The 26,395-nt window shown below is 44.6% G+C and overlaps 1 long non-coding RNA gene across 4 annotated transcripts in view; it reads right to left on the bottom strand.

The window, feature by feature from the left end:
- LOC310710388 overlaps positions 1–26,395 on the bottom strand; it is a 168,115-nt gene that overhangs the window by 134,900 nt on the left and 6,820 nt on the right. For 2 of the 4 annotated variants that reach the window (XR_014528021.1, XR_014528023.1), the window contains exons 1-2: positions 8,179–8,427; positions 7,459–7,512 (exon numbers count right to left, since the gene is read on the bottom strand). This is a non-coding gene — a long non-coding RNA (uncharacterized lncRNA). Of the gene's footprint in view, positions 1–7,458; positions 7,513–7,997; positions 8,428–26,395 lie in introns of those variants that run through there. The other 2 variants (XR_014528024.1, XR_014528022.1) reach the window with 2 other exon arrangements.

A 26,395-nucleotide genomic window follows, 5' to 3' on the forward strand; every position in this document is an offset into this window, starting at 1 on the left:
GTGCACTACTCAAATAAGCAACTTCCATCTATGTGAGGATGGAGTATAAGAGCTTGGGATGCAGAAAGAGGAACACATCTAGAAAAGAAAACAAGCCGTTTACTTAGAAGGAGTGGGGCTCATTTAAGAGCAGGCAGCAGAGTGGGAGATGCCCTCCCAAGAGTGGCGTTGCTGCTGCTTACCTTGACATTGCAAAGACATGGTGGGAAAGTGGAAAATTTGAGCTTCCCCAGGTTCACTGGCAGAGCCAGTCTGGCACTGCCACAAGCACACAGACACAGCCCTGAACTAACCATCACCCTGCTTCCTCCCTGCACTGTCCAGTTAAGTGGCAGTGGTGCTGCCATTGGGATAGCTTCCCCCAAGAGCAACAAATGTCATCCTACAACACACCTTTCCATTGAGTGAAGATGCAGGGCTTGAGGTTGAGTTGGATGCCACCCCAATTATTTTCAGGTAGACCTACAACCATACTAGAGGGGCGCGGGTGGTGCTGTGGTCTAAACCTAGGGCTTGCCGATCAGAAGGTCGGCGGTTCGAATCTCCGCAATGGGGTGAGCTCCCATTGCTTGGTCCCAGCTCCTGCCAACCTAGCAGTTCGAAAGTACGTCAAAGTGCAAGTAGATAAATAGGTACTGCTCCAGTGGGAAGGTAAACAGTGTTTCCGTGCGCTGCTCTGGTTCACCAGAAGCGGCTTAGTCATGCTGGCCACATGACCCAGAAGCTGTCAGCGGACAAACGCTGGCTCCCTCAGCCTATAGAGCAAGATGAGCGCCGCAACCCCAGAGTCAGCCACAACTGGACCTAATGGTCAGGGGTACCTTTACCTTTACAACCATACTGCACCTTTCCAGGTGGAGAGAATTATGTCTGGCCAGAACATCCCATGCCCGCTTCTGTCTCTCACTTTGTAACCCTCCCACTTCTCTTTTTCTCCCGCTTCAGGCACGGTGGGGTTGTGCAGTTGTGTGGTGCGGCTGAGAAAAGAAAGGCTTGAGATCACAAGCCCCAAAGCTTCAAATACGTGAGTTCTAGACTAGTGAACCCATTTCTCCCTTGGTTGGCTAAATCTTACTAAAACCCACGAGCATGATTGAAGTTCATGCATATTTGCACAAGTTTGCATTGCTTCAACAAACAATTCTTCTCTCAGAAAGGGTTAGAAACAAAAACGGGGAGAGAACCAGCCTGGAGATATTTATGAGCTTGCAAAGCTAAAGGGGAAAAAAATAATTATATACATCTCTTAGCAAAATGAACAAAAAAATTAATCACCTCTTTTTCCTGCTGACAAACATTGATGAATTCTTAAGCAAGGTTGCTTCTGACTATTTTTTATGTTTGATATTGAACATTATGTCCCCTGCTCCTACAAATGGTTTCCCTCCACTCTTTCCCCAGGCTTTTCTGATACGCTTGTTTGAATGAGTGTATGTTCTTCTGACATGTCGCTACTTTAAAGGGGAAATAAAATTTCAGTGACTAGACAGCTAGGTGAGGCAAAAATAATACATTTTTGGGAGTTGTGCATATCTGTTGTTATTAGAGAAAAAACTACATGCAGACTTTATGACTGACATGCTGGTTATTAGAGAAAACCTGAAACACAACCATCTATATTAGATTTTTTAAAGACAGACTTACATACAGGGCTGGCATGATTGTGAGGCATGCTCACACAGATGCTAGGACCTACATGCCCTTGGAGGATTAGTTTTTGATGTCCATATCTGGGCCACCTTTACACTAAAAGAGCACCTTTAAAAAAATTCAGCACCAAGGTGCTGGACAGCTCTAAATTGCCTGCTTGGAATCACCCTCTATGCCTCAGAGGTTGAGTCATTTGGGAGCAATGTGTGAGAGATGGGGGGAGATGGTGAACACAGACAGGCACCCGGAAAATATAGTGCCCATCATGTTATCAATTGCAAACAAATGCAGCAATGGCCATCTTTCCTCCACTACCATGAGACAAAATAAAGCTGGCAGTGGAAGTCTCTTAGCAGCAAAACTCTTTTCTTTTTTTTCTTTTTACAAGTTTTGTGAGTTGAGGAACCTAGCCCGCGTGGTGGTAAATAAGAGACAAGGACGCAAGAATTTAGGTTAATGGGCTGGAAAAGGCCACAACTTTTATTGGTTACAGCATGTGAGTGGTATTGGCTTAGGCATTGGATAAAACAACCTATACATGACCCCACCCACGCAGCTGGGGGTCTTTTTAAGGTTAACAAACAGTGGGAGGAGCTTGTTGATGCAAATACAACTGGAAGCTTCCCCTGCTGTCACCGGGGGTCGTGCCATGGCCCTAGCCACCGACAGGGCATCAAACAGGATCCACAACCGCTGGATTCCTTTAATGGAATACCCTACATGGGACGGCGTAGGTGATGGCCAAACCCCACCCACCAACACACAACACATATTCCAATACCTAACTGCCAATACCAGAAAAGTTGTGATGAATTGCTATGAAGTAGGTGAAAAACCAAGAGGCTGGTGCCAATTAGCCAAATGGATAAAAACTCCTACCAGGCCCCCTGGACAACCAAGGCAACCAACCAAAGTCCATAGCAATGTCAGAAACATGAACCTAGCCTAAAGGGCAGGTGGGTGGGTGATCCATCATCTTCCGAGGGCTGAATGAGGCGTGGAGGCTGCCGCGGCCACTTGAATGTGGCTAAGCCCCTCCCCCAGACCAGCCCTATTGGCTGGCCAGCCAAAGGGGTGGCGCGGCAGCCGGGAGATGACACAGGGGGCCGAACACGCCCCCCTATTGCCATGGGAACGGTTCCTTCTTACAATACCTCCACTCTGTGAGGAGAGGCTTTCCCCACCTCTCTTTCTTTCTACAAATGTGGGGTAGTGGGCAGGCATTAACAATGGCATAGTGCTCTGTTGTAAACCCTCTCACATAGTTCAAGTAAATCATATCCTGATCCTGCTTATTTAATAAGACTGCATATGATCATTTGGCAATAGCTCAGTTGGTAGAGCATGAGACTCTTAATTTGAGGGTCATGGGTTCAAGGCCCATGTTGGGCAAGATATTCCTGCATTGCTGAAGTGAAGGACATGAGGCAGGAGTTGATAATGCAGGTGAGCTGTGCACAGGTGAGCTGCAAGCAAGCTGCCGGCCAGCTCTGTGGAGGCTCCTTTTATTGACACAATAAGCAAACCCAGGCAGATACACATCTTCCAGTCCCGAGATCGTGGGGTGGTACAGTGGTGCCGTGCAAGACGAATGCCTCGTAAGACGGAAAACCCGCTAGACGAAAGGGTTTTCCATTTTGGAGGTGCTTTGCAAAACGAATTTCCTATGGGCTTGCTTCGCAAGACGACAATGCCTTGCGAGTTCCTGCGGGTTCTTTTTCCTTCCCCCCCTTTTTCTAAGCCGCTAAGCCGCTTATCAGCTGATCCGATCAGCAGATAAGCCGCTAAAAGCTGCTAATAGCGCTAATCCGCTAATCCGTCAATGGGCTTGCTTCGCAAGACGAAAAAACCGCTAGACGAAGAGAATCACAGAACGGATTCTTTTTGTCTTCCGAGGCACCACTGTACAAAGCTATTTTGGCACCTGTTTCCACCGCATCATTTTCCCCTTGCACAGTGTATGACGAAGGAGACAAAGGTTACAGATAGGACACCACAGACTACTGAGACTGCAAAAGGTTAGACAGAGGGCAAAATGTTCAGATAGCTGTGGCTTTATCTGTGAGAGGTCACGCGTGCAGGCAGCTGAGGCTGCCTGCGGGTGGGGAGTGTGCTCCGCACCCAGCGATCATCCCTACACATTGCATAAGCTTCGACTAGCTGACCCTTGTGGTTCCTTCCAGCTCTGTAATTCTATGATTCTATGAATAGCCTTTTGGTGTTCCTTTAACCTCCAGAGAAAGAAGAACCGAGTTTAAAGAAAATAGCATTAATATATTTCTGTGTTTCACTTGTATTAATGTGCATTTTTATTAATATTAAATGTTATAAGTCTCCATTGACTGCAAATAAATTATCTACCAATGATGACACACAATGCAACAGGACACTAACAACAATTAACAGTATATTTAGCATACCTCAAAATTTAAGCATAGGGTTCACCAATTGGTCAGGAAAAAAATCCAATAAGTTAGCATCCCCAAATAGCCCCAGGGCTGATGACATTAGTACCTAGTAACTCGTTCCCCAATTGTTAAAACCTTAACCCCAAAGGCCAGGACACCCCTTAGAGAGTTCTCCTGGAAGTAGCTCCCTTGTGAAGGCTCTCAGGGATGAAGGGTGGGGCAAGGAAGTAGAACACGAGAATATGTTTTGAAATCACACATAGCTTGTGTACAGTGTGCAACCACTATTCTTAAATTAAATAAACTATTTTTCCAAGAGCAAAAACACCTCCCATGTACCATCTTCAAACTCCACTTTGTTCTGGGTGTAAACGAGGAGACAAATGAACTATATACAGTAGGAATTCTTGTGAAAATATGTGCTTCCAACCCTTGCATGGAGCTGAATTGTTCCCATTAAATCTGGATATACCAAGTTCGATTTTCTTAGGAAATCTGTTTTTCCTGCTTTATCTCTGCAATGTTGGTTTTAGTTGGAAATAGGAGTTTGATTTTTTTCTTTTATTTCTTTGCTGCATTTATATCTCACCTCTTTCTCTAAGGAGCTCAAGGTGGCATAAATAGTCCCCCCCATAACGTAACCCCACAACAATCCTGAGAGACTGTGACTGGCCTCAGGTGAGCTTCATGGCTGAGTGGGATTTGAACCCTGGTCTCCCAGGATCTAGTCCGAAACTCTAACCCAGCGGTTCTCAACCTATGGGTCCCCAGATGTTGTTGGACTACAACTCCCATCATCCCTGAGCTCTGGCCTTGCTAGCTTGGGGTGATGGGAGTTGTAGTTCAACAACATCTGGGGACCCACAGGTTGAGAAAGGCTGATCTAACCACTACAGTGAAGGTCTAGCTACCTATAGCAGTACAGTGGTGCCTCGCATGACGAATGCCTCGCAAAACGAAAAACTCGCAAGATGAAAGAGTTTTCCGTTTTTGAGTCGTTCCGCAAGACGAATTTCCCTATGGGCTTGCTTCGCAAGAAGAAAACCTATAGGGAAATCTCCGGGGACCTCTTTTAAAATGCTGGCGGTCGGGAGCAAAGACTTTCGCCCACCGCCGGCCTTCAGAAGAGGTCCTGGACCTCTTCTGAAGGCCGGTGGGGAGCAAAAGTCTTTGCCCCCCTGCCTTCCCGGGACAGCGGAGACTTCTCCGCACTCCCGGGCGATCTTTAAATGCTGGCGGGCGGCAGCGAAGCCTTTGCTGCTGCCCGCCAGCATTTTAAAATCGCCCCGGGACAGCGGAGGCTTCGCTGCCGCCCGCCAGCATTTTAAAATCGCCCCGGGACAGTGGGGGCTTTTAAAATGCTGGCGGTCGGCAGCAAAGCGCTCCTGTCCCCGGAGCTTGCGGGGCGGGAGGTGGGGAGGAGGGCTTTTCTTCCCACCGCCAGCCTTCAGAACAGCCTTCTGAAGGCTGGCGGTGGGAAGAAAAGCCCTTGTCCCCCCCCCCAGCCTTCAGAAGAGGTCGGGGGACAGACTGTCCCCGGACCTGGTCTGAAGGTGGTTTCCATAGGAACGCATTGATTGATTTTCAATGCATTCCTATGGGAAACCGTGCTTCGCAAGACGAAAAACTTGCAAGAAGAAAAAACTTGCGGAACGAATTAATTTCGTCTTGCGAGGCACCACTGTAGCAAAGTTCCTTCTTGCCTCTCCACTGTCTCTCCATGTGTGTTTGAAGTTCTGTAAGCTCATATTAGGAAGCGCTGCAGGTGTCTGTAATACAATAAAGGGGAGAATGGCTCTTGCAAAGTCTACAGTTGCTCAATTATGCACATCACCAGTTTTCAATTGGAGGATCTCTACAAAGGAGAGATGTTAAGTTGGCATGTAAAATCTGCTGCCAATTTAGTTCCCCTCTGTGAAGGACGGAGGGGGAGGGAGATGAATAAGGTGCTACAGGCTAGCAGCTTGTCAAAATATCTCTTGAAACGGTAGGTTCCAAGCCATTAAATCCCAGCTTATGCCATACCCCAGAGATTCCTGAAATAGCTCCACAGTATGCGTGAGTCGGTATGAAAGATAAAAAAAGACAGATGCCGTATTGACCTCTGCTCATTGGAACCCGGTCCGCTACAATATTAGTGACATAAAAGACAGTGCTAGAGCTTTTCTTTGGACCATGCTACGTCTGACAGTGTGTGTGTGGAATTTATTAGAGTAATATTACCCAATGTGTGTTTTCACAGGGAAAATTAATGCCATAATCCCACTGGGACGTTGAATTTCCTTTCTAGAAACCAGTTCACGGAGCCAATTAATATTGATCAAGTCACTCTCCTGGACAAGAGAATCCTTCCTAAGCATTCCTAAAATGAAGAAATTGATGTTTCCGACCAAAGCGCTCATAAATTATCAGGCAGCTGCAATTCAAGCAACGTTGAATAATTTGTGTATTCCCACAAAGAAAAGTGAGAGAAAACTAATAAAGCATTCACATGCATTGAAATCTGGGGACGAAACAGCTAATATATAGTTAATGCTGTGCAGCGTTACTAAGTTTTGGCTCAAATAAAACATGCACAGTATGAATTTGACCTGAGATAGTAGTTTACATTGCCACCACTGAGTACTCTGGTTGGCGCTGAGCTGTGACAGGGCCTTCTCAGCTGTGGTTCCTCATTTGCAGAATGCCTTGCCAGGAGGAAGTTAAAAACATCTCTTTTCACCAATGCTTTCAATGGCTGAAAAACATTGCTCCTGGGAGCCTTGAAACTATCAACTCAGAGTATGTAACTGTTGTTAGAGCTTCTTAATGTTTATAAATGTTTTAAATATGGGGAAGGGCAGGTTATAAATTTAACAAATATATAAACATCTTGTCCAAGGAAACTAGTACTCTATGTCTCGATTTGTTTTTTCAAATCAAAAATAGCTATTTAACTAGACAGAAATGCTTCCCTGTAGCACTTAAATTGCACCAATAGCCATCTTTTCTTTATTTCTTCTTAATCCTATTTAATAACAGTGTTTCTCCTGGCTGCTGTATCTGCAGTGACTGCATCCTTCTCCTTCTTGAATTTTAGCCCTAATCGATTCTCCCTCCCTCTCTGACTTTGCAGTGTTGGGAAATAGATTCTCAAAAAAATGGCAACTAATTTCAGCTTAGTTCTGCTACACTGCTGTTGGTGTAAGGTCTGTAGGTTTGAACCCAGGATCCTCTGGTGCCTTAAATACATGGGGGGGGGGGCATTTAGCACTCATTTGTCTCCTATCCCTGAATACTTAGCCCATTCTCTTCCAACCCTGCCTACCTCCCAACACGGTTGTAAAACCCAGAGTCTCTCATCAATAACAAACTCTAGATGGTTGCAACGTGGAGGACTTAAACATTTCAGCTAACTTACACTTCCTTCAAATCCTTCCAATTCTGCAAAGGCTGATGTGATCCTCTGTTATACCTGGGTAGATTAAAATATAAACAATTTTTGTCGAATTTTTTGCTACCCAGTCACAGGAGATTTTTGTCCTAGGATACTGTCAAGTTATCCTAATTAATGTCGTGCAAAGTGCTTTGCTTGGCGAATGGGGCTCCCAATGCCCTGTCAACCTCTTCAGGGAAAGCCGAGAAACTGGAGACTAATGGAAATGCAACAAACAAAGCAAATGTTGCTTCTCTCTTATTTTCCAACATGCGTCCCAGTTTTATGATAATCAACAATTGCTCTGAATCGAGGATTTTCCAGTTTAATCCACAATTGTTTTCTGGCTTGTTTGGCCACCTCCCTCCACCCTACCCCCACCCTGGCAACCCACTCTGTCCCTGCTCTGGTGTTTTTCTGAAGGCACCTCTCACTGTGGGCATGCCATATGGCATATACCATCTGGGGTACCTATTCAGCAATGGTAGATGATCATTAGCCTTAATTAAACCAATTATACCTACATCACATGAATGCCACGAATGATGAATTGGAGCCCAAGTGTAGGTTGTCTTACATATACAATGTGCACAAACATCTCGAGGGAGCAGGAAGGAAGTTTGAGAAATTTTCTGAATAAAAAATACTCTAAGAAACCAGGTAGAATGCTGGGAGGGCAAATGTAAGCAACAGTACTACATACACCTGTTAGTATCTGTAGAATAGATGGCATTAGGGAAAAGAGGTGGCAGGTGGCAGTTGGCAGTAGGCAATTGGCAGTTAGGAGTTGGTTGCAGGGGTGCCAACTTGAATAAAATATTGGGGAGGCCCAGGTTAAAAAAAAAAGGTAAAGGACCCTTGGACGGTTAAGTCCAGTCAAAGGTGACTATGGGGTTGTGGTGCTCATCTCGCTTTCAGGCCAAGGGAGCCAGCGTTTGTCCACAGACAGCTTTCTGGGTCATGTGACCAGCATGACACATGTGGCCAGCAGGACTAAACTGCTTCTGGCACAAAGGAACACCATAACGGGAACCAGAGCACACGGAAATGCTGTTTACCTTCCCGCCGCAGCAGTGCCTAATTATCTACTTGCACTGGCATGCTTTCAAACTGCTAGGTTGGCAGGAGTTGGGACAGAGCAACAGGAGCTCACCACATCACACGGATTCGAATCACCGACCTTCCGATTGGCAATCCCAAGAAGCTCAGCACCATCCACATCCCCTCTGTAGGTCCAGGTAAGCCCCACCCTACATAATTGATCACATGACACAGTGCACACACACCATTTAAATAGCAATACCCACCAACTTTGGGGAGCCCAGCCCCCTCAGATATTTTATTGGGGGGCCAAAGCCCTCTCAGCCCCTAAGAATTGGCTCCTGTGGTTGGCTGGCTATATTCTGTGCACTCTACCTTGACTGTTAATATGAGAGGTGTGGGGACTTCCTGCAGATGCTGTCTGGAGGAGTTTGTAAATAACACCTGTTGCCAGCCTGACAAGTAAACAGAAAACTATTTCTGTAAGGCATATATGTTTGTCAGGTTTAGCGCTTCTCCCAAACAAGACACGGAACGCTGGCAGTTTAAGTAGCTGAGGTTTATTTCTCAATAACAGGCTTACAGCAGTCCAAGCTTCCACAACTCATCCTTTGCCACCAGAGTCAGTTGATTCGACTGGCTTCTGGCCCCTCCCAAGGCCAGATATATGCCACGTCTTCCCCCACCTCTGCTCTAATCGCTTGCTCCGCCTCCTACTTCTTGGAGACTCAGGTGCAGCTGTCACGGGCGATCGAAATCCCAACAGGGGATGTCAGGACCGGGGGCAAGATGGCAGGGTGGGAGCAGGAACGGGGGTCCAGAAGCCAGCAGTCAGGAAGCCAAGAGTCTGAGGATCAAGCAGCAAGGAGTCACAAAGTCAAGGGTCCGAGGATCAAGAAGCAGGGAGTCAAGAAGCCGAGGTTCAAGGATCAGGAAGCGTGTTGCTGTGGGAAAGGGCTGAAGGGAAATGCTGGCCTTATATCCCTTCCCAGCTCTTGCCACCAGGTGCTGTGAGTTACCAATCGGCCTCACCTTGCCTCTTCAGAACAAACTTAGGAAGGCCCCTGTCCTGCAAAGTCCTGTTGGTCACAGGGCCTGGCTCCTGCACGCATACCTGACAGGAGCCAATTCCTCCTCCTCTGGAGGTGGAGACTCAGGTGCAGCCAATTCCTCTTCCTCTGGAGATTCCTCTCTGCTGGACGTGTCCCTGACAAGGTTCGTCACAAATAGCTAACAATACCTTCCTACAGATAATGGGATGGATCCCGTGTTCCTTCCATTCAGAGAAGGGACTGAAATGCTGCAGAGGCCCCTGTCATAGGGAAGGAGGGGTGATTTTAATCAGTTCCTCCTTTTCCCTATAGCCCCTCCCTTCTGGATGGTCCCACAATCTTCCAGAGTAGCTTTGCTGCAGGGGATAGCAAAAGATGGCAAACCCCCTCATTTTCCTCCACCAGGAATGTCTCGTGACCTTCTCCTGAACCCCTTTCAATGCAGCAGCCACCCATCTCATGGAGGGACAGGACCCATCGCTCAATATCCGAGGAGTGCATGCTTTGCCTCCAGAAACATTTGATCAAAATGCACCTCATAAGAGCCATTAGCATATTTGTTTATCTCTTTTAGCCACAAGTCGGTAACGAAAACGCTTGTTAAAGACGCTCACTTTGATTTATATTGCACCCAATAAATTCACCTACAAGTGGATTGTCTTGGAAATATAATTACACATTTATTTCCTCTACAGTGCACTTTTGGGTGGAAAGCAAGACATTAACGGTGCTGTGGAAAGCCTGGAGGTGCCAGAGCTCTTTGCAAGCTCTTGGCTTGCCCGCCTGGCTTCCTTCTTCCTTCTTTTAGTCATAGAGCCAGCTTCTCCGTAGAAGGAACAGCATGTGCCACAGATAGGAAGATGCCCAGAATGGCAAACTTAATTTTAAGAGAGAGAGAAATCCCTCAAACTTTGTGCAGTTTGATAAAAAAGAAGAAAATATAAACTAACAGAGCTAACTTGCCTCCTTTCTGTTTATTCCCCCCCCCCCCATGGAAAGCAGATTAATTTTGCTTTCCATCATTCTGCCCCCAAGAAACTTGTAACATTAACATTATACATTAATTATTGTGTTTTCTCTGAAATAGCTGTGGTGGGTGTTCTATGCAGACACTGCTCCCAGCTTTGACATGAGTCTTCTACTGCTTGTAGGCATGAGCCAGCCAAAATAGAGCACTACGTTTTCAATAGCTTTACTCATCTGCAAATCTATGCACACTTACTTTTGTTGTTGGTTTTTCTTCTCTTGGCCTCTTCTCACTATCTTGGGAGTCACTCTGGATATTCACTGGACGCTGAAGCAGCCCCAGTGTCCACCTCGCTACTTGTCCTTGTCTTGCTCTCCAGATATGGTATCGTTCTTAACTTCCTCCATTTTGAAACAGCAGATCTTATGGTTGAGGACCATAAAGACTGAAAGCCATGAACTTGCATAGAGATCCAACCAATGCAAACTGGGGGTTCTGTTGCAGCCACCATTTCTCTCTCCCAGCCTTGCATATGTTGAAGGGCATGAACAGTTTGCAGGAATGGGCTTTGAGTGCCAGGAACCAGAATAGTTAAGAATAAGGGTTTTCAAAGGGTTTTGGGGGAAGGTGTGCAGCTCTCATATATATATATATATATATATATATATATATATATATATATATATATATATAATTTGCTTTCGTAGATTTTCACGGGTACAGGAATGCAGGTTTTGGTGTCTTCGGGTGTCTTCCCGTGTAAGAGTTGGGGTGTCTAGGCGACGTTTCGACGAGGTCTCACTCGTCATCTTCAGGCTGGTGCTTTCGGCTTCTTGTTACTGGAACAGAGCAGGATCTCAGTGTTTGAGTTCCTATAAATACTGTTGAGGGGGTGTGGTGTATAGCCTCCAACGTTCTGGGCAGAGAGGAAGTTCCCAGGTTAGTGTGCCTTTTCTTCTTTTGTTCCTTAATTACTTGAGGGATATCTTGAGTGATTTCTTGAGTGATATTCTGAGTACCACTTAGGTGGGTCATTAAGTGTGGATTAGTTGCTAAAGCTTTCGTGTCTTGACCTCTTGAGCTTGTGAAGAGTTTTTCTGAGAAGATGGCTGTCAAATGTGTTAATCGCCAATGGATACCAGCAAAACAGGGTTACGAAGCTAATCCAAAAAGAAACACCCCCCAAAAACCAAGACACAGAAGAAAACAATGGCATGGCCCTCCTTCCTTATATCAAGGGCACTACAGATAAAATTAGCAAAATCCTCCATAAACACAATATCAAAACAGCCTTTTGCACCAACCAAAAAATAGCCAATATCCTCAGAAACCCCAAAGATAAAATCCAGTTGGAAAACCAAGGGGTCTATGAAATACCCTGCAAAGTCTGCCCAGCCACGTACATTGGACAAACAAACAGACGAATAAATGCACGTATCGCAGAACACAAGAATGCCGTCAAAAAAGAAGAAAAAACTTCCTCTCTTTTCCAACACATGAAAGAAACAGGACACGAAATTAATTTTGCAGATTCCAAATTGCTCTTTAACATGGAACATCACCACAAGAGAATAATCATGGAAGCCATCGAGATAGAGAAACACCCTCACAACATGAACAAGCGTGACGACACGTCCCGCCTGCCAGACATCTGGAAATTAGCCCTCCCCACAAAAACCGACACCAGAACCAGAGGCACACAGAACGCCATCACCAATCAACCACACCAGACCCAAACCCAGACCCTCTCCACAGATAAATTACAGACACCATCCAGTAGCCAAACCATAGTGGCACCTCCGGATGCTGCACCCCCCTGCAATCCCTACACAGATCTGGCTGGCACAGGGCACAAAACCACAGCTCGCCCCTATACACGAAGCCAAGCCAGAGCACAACTAAGTGCAGTACAGCCATCTTCTCAGAAAAACTCTTCACAAGCTCAAGAGGTCAAGACACGAAAGCTTTAGCAACTAATCCACACCTAATGACCCACCTAAGTGGTACTCAGAATATCACTCAAGAAATCACTCAAGATATCCCTCAAGTAATTAAGGAACAAAAGAAGAAAAGGCACACTAACCTGGGAACTTCCTCTCTGCCCAGAACGTTGGAGGCTATACACCACACCCCCTCAACAGTATTTATAGGAACTCAAACACTGAGATCCTGCTCTGTTCCAGTAACAAGAAGCCGAAAGCACCAGCCTGAAGATGACGAGTGAGACCTCGTCGAAACGTCGCCTAGACACCCCAACTCTTACACGGGAAGACACCCGAAGACACCAAAACCTGCATATATATATATATATATATATATATATGTGTGTGTGTGTGTGTGTGTGTGTGTGTGTAAGTTTTACATAACAAATTTAAATTCAAACACACAATTCACTTCTTAATTTAGGATTCTCTGAATCCTTTGACTTCCCTCTGCCTTTCCATGGTTACCATTATCAATCTCCCCCCCCCCCAACTGCTTATCTTATTTTCTCTAATTTGTAAAGGAAGAAAGAAAAAGTAATCCATTTTCCATGGTTTTTCGTACATTACAAGCATGACTCAAATCCTGCCAAAGTTTCTTGTTGTTTACAGTGTTCTCTTAAATACATTATAAATTTTCCCCATTTCTGCTTAAAATTCTTCTCGTCCTGGTCTCTGATTTTTCCAGTCGATTTCGCCATTTCGGCATAGTCCATCATCTTCATTAGCCATTTGTCTCTGGTTGGAACCTTGTCTTCTTTCCATCTCTGCGCCAGTAGTACCCTCGCTGCTGTTGTCGCGTACATGAATAGGCATAAGGTGTGCAGTTCTAACCCCATGCCATTTTAGCCACTTGAATGGCTGCAGTGACCACCCTCATAATGCCACTGTCTGTGGAGACTGGATTGTTAAGGCATCATCCACCCAACTTTTACCCTTCTCCTCCCTATGCACACCCACATAATCTGTTCTGGGACACACACACCCCACTCCAGTCTTCTGGAGCAGATTTGAAGAGGGGAATACACAGGGACAGGAGGGGCCGGCTCCATTGCACAAGCTGATGATATGAGTTATTTCATGATACTTCTCTTTTAACAGACTCCCGAACCGCTCCACATAATTCTCTGTTCTCTATTCTCTAGCACACATATCTCAGTCCAAAATGGTCACAGATTCAACAAGTCTCTGAGAATGATTTCTTCATCCCTCTGCAAAGCTCACAACACAGCTGCCTGGGGGCTTCAGAAGAGTAAAGGTGAGAAAGTATTGGTTGGTTTTATTACCCCAATTTTGATTGGTAGGTTAATATCACCAGGGTGAAAACATGTGGCATGTTTACTGAAGAAATCCCACGAGTTCATTGGCAGCCATAACTGACACGGACAGATCCACAGCAAAACACGATCATCTTCGTGATGTTCCCGTTGAAACACCTTTTGAAAAAGGTACAACATATATAACAATACGCGACTTACCCTCTGCTCTGTGAAGTCAGGGAAACAGAAAGGATGGCCAATGGCGATGACTGCCACAACAGGCTCAAATCAAAATGTCCTTTCATCTGTTTTGAATCTGGCACTTTTGACATTATTTAATGTTGGCTTTTCCCGATATCAAAAGTTCCCGATCCACCTTCTTAATGTCATTTGCTGCTTTGTGTGCACTTTGATCACATCTCCTCCTCCTCTCCTCCCTCCGTCTAAAGCAAACTATTCCAATCTGTTTGTTCTGTCACCATGCAAAGCCCTTTTATCCATGGCCTTCATAATTGATTGTTGTTTTTTCCCCTGAAACTCCTGCAGCAGTATGCTTGTCAGCAATGGACAGAAAGGAAAGCAGACTTTAAAATTCTGTAGAGCATTGAAATATAAAGTCAGAACTGTGAGTCTGGTGTGGAGCTTCAGACTGCAGTTTTGAGAGCACCCAGGAAGTGAGAACGGACCTGAGAGGCCTCTCAAAAAATGGAAGACCCTTTTGAGTATGCTTTCATTCCAGGTAAAGAAAGCATAGAGGGCCTTTCAGATGATGCTAGATTACAGTTCCCATCAGCTCCACCTTTCTCTTTTTCTCTCTTTTCCTTTCCAGTAGCCTGCCATGGGAGGCACAGGCTGCTATTGCCTCAAGTCTGAACTGTAGAAGGCTTTTGAAATTAAGCCGCAGGCTACAGAAAATTAGGCTGATGGTTGCAGAAGGCCCTAGAGCCACAGGCTGTCCAGCTCTGCTTCATACAGCGGTCTAGCTGTTAAACTGAAAGCAGGGTACCACTTCCAGCCTGCATATCCCATGCAATTTTTTGCATGCCACCTGCACAGCACACTCAGCTTCTCAAAACGAAAAAGGGCAAATCTAAATAAGCCGATATACTCAACCCTGTGGTCTTTAGGGGTGTCTTGTGATGGATTAGATACAGATGTGTAATAAGTAATTAATTTAGAAAGGTGGAGGCCACAATTGGGAGGAGGGATCATATTCTGATCTGACATGCCTAGAGCCACACAGTTGGATTTGGGTTTCACTGGACAAAGGCCAAGACTCAGTTCCAATTGACTATTTCAAAGAAAGAGATGCTGCAGCTGAATGTTTGTGAATTTGAATGTGTGTGCATTTCTTTCCCATGTTTTTCTTTCAGCTCTGTGATTAATACACCCATATGTAAGTATTTCTTACATGTGAAGGTTGTGATCTTCTGGAAGGAAGCACCGTAGTTTAATCTAACCTTGGGTTATGACATGCCGTTAAATCCAGATCTATCGTTCATAGAATCACAGAACTGGAGAGTTGAAGGGACTGTGAGGGTCATCTGGTCCAAGCCCCTGCCATGCAAGAATCTTTTTGCCCAACGTGGGGCTTGAACTCATGACTTTGAGATTAAGAGTCTCACGCTCTACCAACTGAGCATTGCTTAACTAGAATGAAGGATTGCTTAAAGGAGAAAAACACGGGCTTGTAGCAGTTTTTATTGCCATAAGATTGGCAGGATTGAAATGACTAGTAAATGGGAAAGTATGGACAGGAGTCATATTTGATTCCAAAAAATTTAAAAATAATAAAAATGATTCAGTTATGGGCAAAAGAAATTGACAAATTTAATTAGATTTGGAAAAGTATGAGAGATACATTATCTAATCTGTATGAAATGGTCTCTGTTCACTTTTGGGATTTATATTAGCATCCATATGGTAAGAACCGGAATGCTCAGTCCAGGGCAAAGAGCAGAAAGAGCTGCATGCTTATAACCTCAGCAAGATACTTGCATATTCTCCAAGATTCCCAACTTTCCAGGAACAGTCCTGGAATTATGAAAGTTATCTCAGCTTCTGATTTGATCCCGAAATGTCCCTATTTCCCCTGCCAGTGCCACCACTGCCAACCTCAGGGAGGAGGAGGTGCTTGTTCCGAGCGGCAGCTGCGACTGCGAGGAAGCATCCCATTGCCTCTCCATGGCTGCCGCTGCTGGCCTCCTCCCTTGGGCAGTTCATAGCAGCTGCTGGAGAGTGGGCAAGGAGGAAGAGAGGTTCCTGCCACCAAGACCCAACCCTATGTGATACGCTGGCTCTGAGGGGCAGGAAGAAAGGGGTAGCGGAGTGCAAGGGGTCTTGGTTATGGGGGGGGGGGGGAGAATACTTTGTTCATCTGTGTCTAATCTTGCCCTTTTCTACAATTTATTTATTGGTGTGTGTTTTTCTTTTTTGTATTTCTACCAAAGAATAAAATAGAATAAGCTTGGGATTAAGAGGTTTTCTCAGGCCGTGTCCCATCGGTGAAGTGGTCGTGGCACTTACCCTTCTTTCGATAGGAGATGCTCTGTGGAGGGTGGAACAAAAAATGGGGAGTCAAGGAGGGTTAGTTGGGGGGGGATGAGAAATGTCCCTATTTTCACCTGAGGAATTTTGTGGGGTATGTTCAGCAGTGTAGCATGGGTTGCTGGTGCCCGGGGCAGGCAAGCTGCTGACATGACTGGAGCACCCCACCACCACAAGAGCCAAGTGGGGCCATGCTGCCCTGGCTGCATGGGGGGGGGATGAGAAATGTCCCTATTTTCACCTGAGGAATTTTGGAGGGTATGTTCAGCAGTGTAGCATAGGTTGCTAGTGCCCGGGGCAGGCAAGCTGCTGACACCACTGCAGCACCCCACCACCACAAGAGCCAAGTGAGGCCATGCTGCACCACCTGCCTGCCTGCCTGTGCAGGGGGGGGCTGGCCAGCTGACACAGCCCTTGGTGAGCAAACCCCCCCCCCCATGCCCACAAAGAGGAGCACCGTTCCATGCTGTGCTGGGGTCGCTCTTTGCCCACCTACCTCTGTGTGCGCTTGTTCACCGTGGGCTCGGGCTGTTCTGCCACCTTTGCCAGGGTGGGGCAGGCATCCCCATGGAAGCTGGCTCCTGCGTGGGGGTGCCTGGTTGCACAACCTCAGAATTTTGTGCCCGAGGCCATGGCCCCCTGGCCCCCCACGCAAATAGCATCAGTCCACTTGTTGGAGGCAGAAAGAATTGGGAGGAATGATTAAGTGCTACTTCCCCATTCTCTCCTCTAAAAGCTGGTTGAAGCTACGATTAATTTTCTAACTGGGTTTCTATATGCATAGCCCCAACAGCCAGACAGGGCTGAGGATGACCCACACATGAGGTTTTTTATTTACTGTATCTAAGGAACAGGCTCAGCAAAGCTGAATCAGGGTCATGGGTTTAAATTTAGATACTACTTTGTTACATTGGTGAACTTTATAGCTTTGTGTCAACTGACCAATAATTATACTAGTTAGAGGTTTCTTTAAAGGTGTTTAAAAAGTGTACTCTCAGACTACGCAAATGCACTTCCCTGAGGATAGCGATAACTGCTTAATGCGACCAAATCTTTTTTCCTCCTTTTATTGATGATGCTTTCTTTAATGTACTTATTCACAGAAAACCACATGCAGGGGAGAAAATATATACCCCCCCATAATATCTGTTAATATAGAGAGAAAATCATATATATTACTACCCTGGGTCTTTTGTGCACTTTTAAACAAAATACAGAGACTTTAATCTTTCCAAAATCAACTGAGCTTAATATTCATCAATCATCCCTGCTAAAGAATAGCATTTGTTTCACACAAGAGGAGTCATTAAAACTTGCAATTAATTGCCCGTGACCCAAATTCCTACTGTGTCCCAGCTGGCATGAAAAACACTACAGTTTGCAAACAATCTTTTCCCTTTCTTTAACCTTTGGCACGCAAAACGTATTACCCAAGTGTTATTAATTAAACCAGGTCAGCAACGCCAGAGCACTGCCCGCTGTTCATCGCAGTGGGGAAGAGTGATCCATAGCATTCTTAATCCGCAGCACCGAAGTGCGCGAGCTTAGAAAATTTACACCCGAGCCTCTCAAAGCATAGTTAATTTGTTCACATTTTCCTAAGATCAATTAACAGCAGGGAGGCATTTTAATGAAATAAAGTTGTGATTCCCACAGGGACTATTTGGAAAGAACATTACAAAGCAGCGTGTGCGTTACGCTTTTACATTAAGACATGATTAATAACACCGCTGTTAAGCTCCACATCAGCTTACATATAGCACGGAGTTAATAGATGCCGCTAATTAAGTAATCATATTCTTTAGCATATACCCCCGCCAAAATGTCTTCCTCCCATCACTTAAGTTCGTCCTTCAGGACCAGTAGAAATGGGCATCAGTAAAAGAAGCCATTAGGCTTTCTTCTGTGTTGTGGTTTCCCAATAAAAGCTAGATCCCCTCGGAACATTACAGAAGCGTTAATCGGTGGAGGCAGTTCTTCGCTGAAACATCCAAAGGCGACACAAAGCATCTATAAAGGAATGAATCCAGGACACTCCAGAATGGGGGACCAGTGAGCCCCACAACCACACACCTCTGTATTTGGTGCTTGAGACTCTCACTAGGTGAAGCTCCCTCTCCAGACTACACCCCTTATTCATCTGCTTTCCACCCTTCTTAGCTGCTTTCATCTGGCTGGAACATGTCTTTGTGATAATGGTTTCCTGGATGGAATATACAGAGCTATGTGTGTGCGCGTGCAGGAACCTCTGAATTTCACGTGGGCGGAAGGTGGACCACTTTATTTATTTATTTATTTAATTGGTTTTCACATACTACATTACAATACAGATGTACCGAAGCCGACACCATTTCTTCCCCATCCCTCCATACATTCACATTTATATTTTCTCAATCCATCGTATTATTCTTTTCTCCTTCCTCCCACTTCCCTCCGCCCCCACTCGATTTCCTCGGCATTATACAATTTACAATAATCTTTGCATTCCACAATCTTCTCAAATCATCTATATGTTCTTATTAGCTTTCCTTACTAGTTTTCTTTCATCCAGTACTTCACATTTTAGTCTAGGCATAATAGCGTATCATTTTTCGAGCAACATTTTGCTATATATTCATCAAAACATTTCCACTCCATTTTTTAATTTTTGATTCGACTGATTTCTTATTATAGCAGTTAATTTTGCCAAAATTAAGTATTCATTTAGTTTACAAATCCATTTCTGAAGGTAGACCACTATAAAAAGGTAAGAGCAACACCCATTGGTTCCATCTACTTTGTCAGTGGTTGGCAGGGCCAGAGGCAAAAAAAGTAGATGGAATAAAAAGATAAGAGCAACACCAATTGGTTCCATGTACTTTTTTTGCATCTGGCCCTGCCAACCACTGACATGTGCCCCCGCTCCCTAGGATACTGGCCACAAGGGAATTTGGACCTCTGGCTGAAATTCATTCTCAACCCTGAAATAAATTATATTTAGGGCAGAGTTAACCTAGAACATATTGGCCCATTATAAAACTTGAAAATAATGCAATATAATATTACCTAATGAGAACCTGTGATCAGATACAAACTGCATGATTCTGTGGGTCAGGAAGATTAGAGCTTGAAGTAAATAATAATAATAATAATAATAATAATAATAATAATAATAATAATAATAATATCCTGCCCATCTGGCCGGGTTGCCCACTGGCATCCCCCATGCTACACCCCTGATCAGAGTTCCCTGGAAAGAGGGATTGATTGTTAAACTACTTTAATAATTTTAGCTCTGTGGGAGGGAATAGAGGTTTCTCCCACGTAGACTATAGTTACGGACAGAGATATCTTTTAGCACCTTTCTGAGGTTTTGCCTGTTCTTCTGTTTCCTCTGGTCTTTTGGTGCTACCTCCTTTATAGCCCTTTCTTGATTCCGTATAAGGGAGCTTCATGTGTTATTAAATTAATTGTTCAATTCTGAAAGAGTTTTCGATGCAGTTTATGATAAGTTAAAGTCTAATATATACAGCCTCTACTAGATTGTATGTATTATGCATTTCATGCATTATGCATCTAATCATCTAATGACCTCTTAAGTAAGGTGGCCTATGCTCAGTCAGATATGCACCTTAGTTTAAATTCAGTGCCACGTTAAGGTACCAGAATAGGCAAGGGCTGCAGAAGTTAATGTCAAAGAGAGCAAACGGGTCATCTGTGCCACCACACCTACAGGCAGCCCAGCCTACCAACTGGGCTCCTAACACCTGTGTATTTTCCTGTGGTGATTCATACAGTCATGTGTGTCTTTAGACCATAAATTCCATGGTTAACTATGGTTAACCATAAATACCATGGTTAGCCATGGTTTAACTGTTAAATTGTGGACGCTTCACCCCTCCCCTGCTCCTGCTGCTGCATTATGTCCTAACTCTGGCCCCTGGCTTATTTCTGTCACCAACTACCAAGCTTAGAGCACTGGCTCATCGCTCATAGTTTGGTTTGGGGGGGGAATGAACCACAAGTCTTGGTATGGCGTTTGCCTCCTAGGTGGGTCATAAGGAAAGGGTTAAATGAGTGTAATGTGATTGGCCAGTGGGAATGCAAGGGAGGAGTAAAAGTTAGAGTGGGAGGTTTTGAAAGTTGAGAGTGGGGAGTTGGAGAAGGAAGAGGGAGGAATAGTCTGTGGGTTGGTGGAGTTGTGAGAGAGTGAGAGGAATTCTCAGGTGGAGTCAGATAGTTAGTTGGGATAATCAGTTTGAAGTTGTTAGGAACGAATAGGACAGTTAAGGAACTAAGATAAAGAAACTGACCAAAAAAATTAACTGAAACCTTAAACGTGTTCATGCTTATAAAAATAAACTTGATTATTTGTTAATGTGAACAACTGACTGGACTCCGTGTGTACCCGTGAGAAGCGGGTTGGTGGCAGTGAAGAAAGCAATCACAGTGGTAGCACAGGGTCAATAGACGGTCAAACATCCGGGGACCCTGTGTGACCGCCACACTTGGTTTGGACTTAATTCTGTGTCAGACCACGGTTTGGTCCCTAGCAGTGCAGTGACAGAAGAAACAGGGGAGGAGCGAAGCACCTGCTCTTTCAGACCACACACTGGCACACTGTACGTTCATCTTTAAACCATAGTTTAGTGTAACTAGGGTTTAAACTGGCACATGAACAAGGCAAGTGAGTGACTAAATCTTGGTTGCAGTCCAAAAGGTAGGGTTTAGCTAGGGAAAGTTAGAATGGAGGTGTCTGAGAAAGGTGTGCCCTTTGTTGGGTCAGATAGAGAGAGAAGGTATATTCTGTGCTAATCGGAGATCATCTTTCTTGACTTCGCTCCATGTTTGTTTGTTTGTTTGTTTTAGTAGGGAAGGGTGGCTGTCTGTCCTGTGGTGAACTTTCCTCTCTGCCATTATCTCACCATCCCTTCCACCTGCCTCTCGTTCACCTCAGAGGGCCATTGTGGTGTATTGGTTAAGAGCGGTAGACTCATAATCTGTTGAACCGGGTTCGCTTCCCCACTCCTCCACATGCAGCTGCTGGGTGACCTTGGGCTAGTCACACATCTCTGAAGTCTCTCAGCCCCACTCACCTCACAGAGTGTTTGTTGTGGGGGAGGAAGGGAAAGGAGAATGTTAGCCACTTTGAGACTCCTTCGGATAGTGATAAAGCGGGATATCAAATCCAAACTCCTCCTCTCCTCCTCCTCCTCCTCCTCCTCCTCCTCCTCCTCCTCCTCCTCCTCCTTCTTCTTCTTCTTCTTCTTCTTCTTCTTCAAGTCTGGCTGAGCATGTCCCAGGAATGTTTCAGGAATTCAGCCTTTACAAATTCCTGAACGAAACATCCACACCTCTCTGACTAATGTGTCACTCGGAACCCAACATCTTTTCAACCTTTTTCAGATATTGTGAAACTGCTCTTTGTGGTTCAGACCTGTCAAACGAAATGTTTAAAAAGGATCTTGAGAGAAGCTGGGGCATTTAAAATATCAGAAATCGGTAAAACCAAAATTTTAATAAGGAATGGGGAATATTTTATAAATTATCTTAAAGACCACTGTAAATGGTTAAAATCGTTAGTAGGAATGGAATATCACTTGTAGTTTAAAGGTTAATTTTGGATACAATGGAGAGATTAAATATTTGGATTATTATAAAAGATTTAGGAGGAAATGATTAACAATAGGACCCACAAAGGGGAGGAGTGAAGTCCAAGAGATTCCTTGGAATCTCGTTTTTATGTTGTATGTTGAGCATGTGGCTGTAAAATTTTAATCTGAAAAACCAAATAAATCAATTTATTTTTTTAAATAAAAGAAAATAAACTATGTATATTTAAATATGAAGAAATGACTCCATTGCAGTTGTTCATCTCTGGGATGAGATTTTTAAATGGCACTATTACCGACATGCAAGGCTGGCTCTAGACATTTTGCCACCTAAGGCAGAGGAGCAAATGGCACCCTTCCCCCATCATAATACATGGAACTAAAGACTGAGCATATTATTTTGGCACCTGAGGCAGAAAATCTCACAAATGCCTCATCTCATTTTAATCAATAAATTAAATAACTAGAAACATCCTGTTCTACAACGACACATAAAATCAGCTGCCAGAGGCAGCCGATACGTTTGACCTAATAGTGGGCACATAAACTTTTGTCTCCTTCCTAGATAACCATGGATAAGACTGTGGGTGTCAGAGAGCTTACGTGTTTCCCCACCCCATCATGTCACACAGGTATTTCAAAACAGTTTCAAAACAAACTAGGGTTAGTACTACATGTGCCACTGTGTTTTCACCAAGCATGCTTGGGATCAGATGAAAGGCTGCTACCATGGTTTGAAATGGGTTTGCATATTGTGCCTTGCTTGGGGGTTAAATGACCCACGCGTTATAGTAACCATTGTTGTTGTTTAGTTGTTTAGTCGTGTCCAACTCTTCATGACTCCATGGACCAGAGCACGCCAGGCACTTCTGCCTTCCACTGCCTCCCGCAGTTTGGTCAAACTCATTGACACTGTCAAACCGTCTCGTCCTCTGCTGTCCCCTTCTCCTTGTGCCCTCAATCTTTCCCAACATCAGGGTCTTTTCCAGGGAGTCTTCTCTTCTCATGAGGTGGCCAAAGTATTGGAGCCTCAGCTTCAGGATCTGTCCTTCCAGTGAGCACTCAGGGCTAATTTCCTTAAGAATGGATAGGTTTGATCTTCTTGCAGTCCATGGGACTCTCAAGAGTCTCCTCCAGCACCATAATTCAAAAGCACCAATTCTTCGGATATCAGCCTCCTTTATGGTCCAGCTTTCACTTCCATACATCACTACTGGGAAAACCATGGCTTTAACTAAATGCGGACCTTTGTTGGCAATGTGATGTCTCTGCTTTTTAAGATGCTGTCTATAGTAACCATAGTTAGCTCCAAAACTGAAAAAGAGGGAGAAATTCCCACACAATTTATTCATTGCACGATTTCTGTGCCACATCTTCAGCGGCCATTTTGTTTTCCCAGGGAGGCTCTGTTCTCATGGGATACTCCCCATCTCTTAACCATGGATGGTTAAGCAACTGAGCAATGTTATGTCTGCACCAGGCCATTAAAGCCAGGGGAGAGCATCTCATTGACTGTAGTGAATAAAAGCAGCAGTCAAATGTAATGGTGGCTACAGTAAAATACCCTGCGGGCAAGGTGATAGGAGGAAAAAAGTATGACAATTTGGTTCACGTAAAGTGTGGGTGGTGCTGTGGTCTAAAACACTGAGCCTAGGGCTTGCTGATCAGAAGGTCGGCAGTTTGAATCTCCGCGACGGGGTGAGCTCCCATTGTTCAGTCCCAGCTCCTGCCAACCTAGCAGTTTGAAAGCACGTCAAAGTGCAAGTACAGTGGTACCTCGGGTTACAGAAGCTTCAGGTTACATACGCTTCAGGTTACAGACTCTGCTAACCCAGAAATAGTATCTCGGATTAAGAACTTTGCTTCAGGATGAGAACAGAAATCATGTTCCGGTGGCACAGCAGCAGTGGGAGGCCCCATTAGCTAAAGTGGTGCTTCAGGTTAAGAACAGTTTCAGGTTAAGAACGGACCTCTGGAACAAATTAAGTTCTTAACCCGAGGTACCACTGTAGATAAATAGGTACTGCTCTGGCAGGAAGGTAAACGGTGTTTCCATGCGCTGCTCTGGTTTTGCCAGAAGCAGCTTAGTCATGCTGGCCACATGACCCAGAAAAACTGTCTGCGGACAAAGGTCGGCTCCCTCAGCCAGTAAAATGAGATGAGCGCTGCAACCCCAGAGTCATTCACAACTGGACTTAACTGTCAGGGCTGCTTTACTTTTTTAAAGTTAAATAACAAAGAGCAGAATGTTTTGAAATTGGAAGCCAGGTCCTTCTTTTTGTCGGGATGATGGAATGTAGTTCTGGGAAGATTCATGGCCTAAGAAGTGCTTTTGCTTCAAACCTTAACTGTACTGTCTTTTCATCCATTGAATGATGGCTGGGTCATGCTTTGAAACACATTCTCCCTTTTGCAGTATGGTCAAATGACAGAAGCTTGGCTTCATCAAGAAATCCTGATATCAAGATTTAGTTTCAGAGATGCAGTATTTTTTTCTCTGATACCTCGAATATGTTCTTGTATGGTTAGACCTGTTTTACCTATTTTTGATACTGCATTTTAAAATTGTTGTAAACCACCCTGGGGTGGTGTTGTGAAGGGTGGCAGGGAATCTAACTTATAAGAATGAAAATAATAGTATAAACATCACTTGTTAATAAATATGCAATAAAACAAAACAATCCACCAACGAAGATGGCAATGGCAATATTGTTATTTTTATCATTATCGTCATCTTCCTCGTCATCAGTGGATGGCTTCATTCTATTGTACATTTATTAAGAGATGTTGTCATTCACCAATGGTTTATATGACTTTTTGTTATGTTAGTGAATTATCATATATAAACTTTTATTGTGAGTCAAATAGAGCAGGGTTTACCAAGGGAAAATAGCATCCCCCTCCAGAACCAAACTGTCACATTGCACAAACAAATACACACACACAAAACAGGTGTTCTACCTGTCACATTCCACCCTCAGCCAATCAGCATACAACACATAAGACACACAGCAACATTCCATCCTTCTCTCACTCCCCACTTTGCACTCATGTCAGTGACGCATTTCCAAATGGGGTAGTCTGTTATCATGGTACCTAAACAAACAATCTAACTTAATCATATGAATGGAAGTTTACAAATGTTACCAGGAGTGGTACAGGGAATGCCTGAGGGATCGCTTATCCAGCATAATAATAATAATAATAATAATAATAATAATAATAATAATAATTTTTATTTATATCCCGCCCTCCCCAGCCGAAGCCGGGCTCAGGGCGGCTAACAACAATAAAATAGTACAACATTCTAAAATCATTTCATTATAAAATTCATTCATCTCAAATTGATGGCAACCATTAGTCTAAAGTTCTGTGAAGATTGCCAAAGAAGGGAGTCAGGCTGTGCCCTGACCAAAGGCTTGGTGGAACAGCTCTGTCTTGCAGGCCCTGCAGAAAGATGTCAAGTCCCGAAAGATTCTCAAGATCCCTTTAAAAGGAGCACAAACACAAAGGGTTGTATCCAACACTGCAAAAGCAGAATTCTATTTGTGTAATGGGACTTCTCCTCCCCTCACACCCCAAGAATCTGCTCTAGAGGGTCCCCCAGTTCTTTGTTTTGAGGGTGCAATAGGGGGCTAGAGGGGAAAGGGAGAATGAGGAAGTTGTACACATTGAAGTTTGCTGAGTGAGTGGAGCTGCAACATTGGATATAGCCAAGAGTTTTCCATTTTTCTTATTGGGCTGTTCTTTATTTTTAAGGTGTGTGTTGTTTTTTAATGTAGCATCGTATGTATCCCAACCCCCAAGCCATAAGAGACTCCAGGGGTACCAGCGCTTACCCAGGGTTCACTTTTCTTGGAATGAAGGTCATTGGACACTGTGGTGTCTTTTGGATATAGGGCTTTATGCACACATATGTTCAACCACAGCACAGGATGGAAGGGCTCACAGCATTAACACTCCAACAGCTTTTGCTTCCCATTAGGTTTCTAATGGGGGTGGGCCTTCAGTCGCTTTGGATTCAAGCCTCGGTGTCCCCTTCCAGCTTCATCCCATACTAAAAACCAAGACTAGCTCTACCTATCTACAAGATGATGTGGTCTCCAGCCACCAGCCAGTTGTTCCCATGGCAACACATCTGTACTTGGTTGTCAGGATGCTGTCAGAGGCTCCCATCTGGTTGCCCAGGAAATTAAAAAGACCAAAGTTTCTTACAGTCCTTTTTTATTTCAATATTTACAGAGGGAGGCTATAGAACTCAGCCTCTTGGATAATGGTGTTGTCCCAAGTGAATCCCCCCCCCGTCCCACCCCCCACTTCCTCATTCGTCTCCTCTACGGGTGCTGCTACATGCCCTCTGTCTTCAAGCTCTTTGCTCTCCTACTTTTAATGTTCACCGGGTTCTGGGAGATGGAGGGTCCAGAATGCTTTCTAATGACAACGTATCAGTCAGGCATTGCTCCAGCTCTCCCATGATTTCCCA

Source organism: Podarcis liolepis, assembly GCF_965112155.1.
Source record: "Podarcis liolepis genome assembly, chromosome: 6".
NCBI classification, from domain to species: domain Eukaryota; kingdom Metazoa; phylum Chordata; class Lepidosauria; order Squamata; family Lacertidae; genus Podarcis; species Podarcis liolepis.